Source organism: Mastomys coucha, unplaced genomic scaffold, assembly GCF_008632895.1.
Source record: "Mastomys coucha isolate ucsf_1 unplaced genomic scaffold, UCSF_Mcou_1 pScaffold4, whole genome shotgun sequence".
NCBI lineage: Eukaryota > Metazoa > Chordata > Mammalia > Rodentia > Muridae > Mastomys > Mastomys coucha.
Window position 1 is genome coordinate 17,694,846 of NW_022196910.1, and position 4,600 is coordinate 17,699,445.

Sequence of the window (4,600 nt, forward strand, 5' to 3'; positions counted from 1 at the left end):
AAGGAAAGGAAAGGAAAGGAAAGATAAAGCAAGATACAGTGGCTTATTTTGTTTACCCTAGTTTTGGGGAGGAGGGAAAGGGTAGATCCAGGGCACTTGCTGGATAGCCAGCATAGCCAAGACAACAAGCGCCAGATTCATTGAGAGATGTTGTCTCAAAAACTGATGTGCATGCTAACAGGAGCATGCCTGATATAGCTGTCTCCTGAGAGGCCCTGCCAGAACCTTACAAATACAGAGGCAGATGCTCACAGCCAACCATTGGACTGAGAACAGGGTCCCCAGTGGAGGAGTTAGAGAAATGACTGAAGGAGTTTAAGGGGTTTACAACCCCATAGAAAGAACAACAATATTAACCAACCAGACACCCCCCCCCCAAGCTCCCAGGGACTAAGCCATCAACGAAGGAGTATACATGGTTCCGGCTGCATATGTAGCAGAGGATGGCCTTGCCAGGCATCAATAGAAGAGGTCCTTGATCCTATGAAGTCTCAATAGATGCCCCAGTGTAGGGGAATCGCGGGTGGGGAGATGGGAGTGGGTGGGTGAGTAGAAGAACACCCTCATAGAAGCAGAGAGAGGGAGGTGGGGAAACTGGGAAAGGGGATAACATTTGAAATATAAATAAAGAAAACATCCAATAGGAAAAAAAAAGAGAATAAACATTGTCAGTTTAACCTGATCTATTAAAAAAAAAAAAAGACATGAAAAGCCACAGAGGAAGATGCTTAGTATTGACTTCTAGGCTCTCCACATGCATGGTGGATGAGCTTACGTGCATATACATGACTAGAGAATATAACCAGCTATCCCCTATCTACCCTGACTTTTCTATATCTAATGTCTTGCATTAAGATCAACACATTTGTTAACTATTGTACATGGTTTGCATAAGGATTCACCAGTTGTTTTATTCCATGGCTTTTGACAAACCCCTAATATCCTTTTACCACCATTAATGCATCACTCAGAATAGTTCTTTTCTAAAAGTCTCTTGAACTCTGTTTTTAATCTCTCTCTCCCCTAGAATCCTTTGCAGCCATTGATCCTTTTAGCCTTTTATTTTCTTGTTATTCAGATAAAATCATGTTGATTAGTTCTTTGAGTTTCCTAGTTTGTGTATGAGTCATGTTCATCTTCCCATTCCAAAGCTCTTCTCCAACCCATTCCCTTCCTGCCTATCCACTCTGTCATTAAAAGACAACATTCAAGATCAATTTGTGCTACCAAAATAATGCTGAAGGTGTAGCCTTCTGTTGGAGAATGGTTGACTTTGACTTTCCAAGAACTATACTCTTAGAGAAAGCTCTCTCCCTTCCACAGCTGCTAAAATTGCTAATGGCTCCATGACTCGGGGATTAAATTGTGTGCCCAACTCCTATCTCCTTCCTTATGTTTGATTTGGCTCACCTTGCACAGGTTTTGTACATGTTGTCACAACCACTGTAAGTTTGTGAGTGCAGCAGTCTTGCTGTGTCTAGAAGGTAATGTTTTCTTATAGTTATCGACCCTCTCAGCTCTAACTCCTTTCCCCATAATGATCCCAGCACCTTGACCAGTGATAAAGAGCAAGGGAATATGTTCCATGGGGTGTGATGCGGTATGAGGGAAGGGGGTGCCTTGGTGGACCCATGACAAGGCATCCCTTCCCCCTCAGTGACTAGCCACATGACAGTATATTATAGAATAGAGTTTATTCAGGGTATGGGGAGGGGAGTTAACAGGGTAGTATATGCAGAGATAGACAGAGAGAGGAAGAGAGTAGAGAAATAGAGGCCTGCCATGGCCCTGAACACGTGGAGAGAGGAGGAAGGGAATTAGGAAGGGAGGGAGGAAGGGAAGAGCCTAAGAGGGCAAGAGGAAAGCAAGAATAAGCAAGAGGGAAGAGAGAACAAGAGAGGGAGGAGGGGGCAAGCAGCCACTTTTATAATGGGTCAGGCCTACCTGGCTGTTGTGAGGTGACTGTGGGTGGAATTTAGACAGAATACTAATAACTGTGTTAATCACAATCTACTGTAAATAGAAGCTTCCCAGATGAGTGCTGAGAGATGCAATGATCTATGGAGTCAGTTTAATACTGTATCCATTTAGCTGCATGGTAGTAGTAGGTTCTTCCCTAAGGCATATGACCTGTATAACCACAGGTTTTTTAGCTCAGTAATGGAACCAGGTATGGGTTTTATTCTTCAGAGTGGTACTCAGGTCCAATTAGAAAGGGTTTGGTTAAACTTATCATGTCCATGCTTGTTGTACCAATGAGCATGCTTTTCTAGGACACTCACAATTGTAACTCAAAGGGTTGATAGCTTGGCATTGATGTTTGTTTTTTCCCCCCAGTAGTGTGCCTAGCACCTTCCAGAATTTATGAAAACTAGTCATTCAGGATAAAGCTTTCATCTCTATATCAGCTTATTTTCAGCATGTTACATGACTCAAAAATGTAATGTCTTCATCAATAGACTCTAACCATCAAGTTCTGCAAGCTAACCAAATACAATGGCAATATCTTGTAATGTTTGGGGGTCTATTGGACTAACAACTACAGAATAAATAAGTCAAACCCAACACTGGGTTTTCATTTGTTAGTCTGAGGTGTTTAGTATGGTCATTGTTTTTCTTTCCCATGTGTCATTTTCAAGAAGTCTTTGCTGTTATTTATTTTTCCTTTTTCCCTAACTCCCACTTCCCCACCCCAGTTTAACCTTTTCTGTTCTAGTGTTCATTTTCAATCCTTAATAGTAGTGTATGCTATCTCCTCTTTCTGGAACATCCCACTCCATAATACCTTAGTGCCATGGGCTGGCCAGTCTGGGCCTTCCTCAACCCACAGGGGAACAAAGTCCTAGTCAGGTTGACAAGGCGTTGGCGAAGAAATGACAAACAGAAACAACACAAGGGAGTGCAGAATCTGAGTGTATTTGCACAAAGTAAAAATCAGGCTTATATAGTATACAGAAACAAGGCAAATATCAGGGATCATGTAGGCAGGTAGTAGTCACATCAAAGTCAGTAAGATCAAACAGCCAGGTGTAAATGATTCCTTTGGAAGAGCAATAGTGCTCTTCCCTGTGGGCTATCTTGGCAGCCCTAAGCAAATTCTCTTGGTCTGAAGCAGGTAAGCACCAGGAGGTCCCATTCTAGCAGCTCCTGGGAATTGTTTGGCTTGTAATGCGAACATTAGTTCAGGAAGCTTTTCAACTACTCTCTAGTTTGTAAAGCAATTCTGTCTTGTGTGGTACTGCTCTAAGAGTTCTAACTATGTTTATAGATAGCCATAGTGCCTGACTTCTATCACTAACTCTGGGGACACCCTGTCTGATAAGGCAGCTTCCCTGTAAAAATTCCAAGCTAATAACAGCTAGGAAATCAATTAGGATCATTAAAACATTGTAGAAGCCAGGAAACAATATTCAATCTCAATTTTAGTTATTTATGAATCATTTCTTAGGGTACCTATATACCTGAACAAAAAAAGCACACAAAACTCTCCACAGACATTTTTTGCAGAGACCAGTCTGGAATACATCTGAGTTAGGAGATGCCAAGAAATGAATACCCAGGAAGCTAGCTCCCTTTTAAGCCATGCTCCTCAGGTCCATGATCAGGCCTTCAAGCCTAACACACAGACTTTACTGGAGTAGACGAGTGGGAGTGGCACCTTAGTAATTTCCTGATATGTATGTCCTATTCCAAATGAAATCCATACATATCTGAAGATTCAATGCTAATATCTGGGGATGAGATAAAACATGTGGTGTTTGTCTTTCTGGGCCTAGGTTTCCTAATTTTGAATGCTTGTTTCCAGTTCTGTCCATTTGCTTGTGAATCCTATAGTTTTATTTTTTTCTTAGTAGTTGAATAATATTTCACTGTGTAAGTAGACCACATTTTTATTATCAATCTATTAATTGATAGACATTTTTTCTTTTGCAAAATTTCACACAGCAGTGAAAGTCATATAGAATATAGCTCTCAGGTCACCTTCTTTCATGGTACTATACAGTTATAGTTAATTTTGATTTTCATGATTTGATAGCTTATTTCATCTTTTTTTTTTAAAAAAATACAATCACTTTATTTTCACTTTTTCCCAGTCCCCAGTAGCACAGATGAGAACCCTCTAAAGGACAAAAATATTTCAAGAAAGCTTGATACAAGATAGAAGTATAAACAATATTTTGGCAGAACTTTTTTCTCTAGCAGTTCATATCCCCCCCATCCAAATTTTAAAATTCAAAAATAAGAGTTAACTTTATCTAACATGTTACAGCTTAACATTTAAAACATCATGCTAGGGTTTGGATCTGGGAGAAGATGGGGAGGTGAATACAATCAAAACACATTGTATGAAATTCTCAAAGAACTAATTAAAAAAATAAGAAAAAAATAAAATATCATGCTCTAGTTAAATATTTCACAAACACTGTATACAAATAAAATATTACACAAAATATTTTTTAAGAAATTGTTTTGGTCTTTGATCTGAACAATAAATAAAAACATAGGCACTTCTACACCGAGACAGGGAAGCGTCACTACCCAGGAGAATTTATCTAAGGAATACGTGATAATATGGCAAGAATAGAATCTTGGAGTTTTA

General features: G+C 39.7%; 1 protein-coding gene across 11 annotated transcripts in view; it reads left to right on the forward strand.

Moving 5' to 3' along the window:
- Anks1b (ankyrin repeat and sterile alpha motif domain containing 1B) overlaps positions 1–4,600 on the forward strand; it is a 1,082,674-nt gene that overhangs the window by 276,289 nt on the left and 801,785 nt on the right. The window lies entirely within an intron of this gene.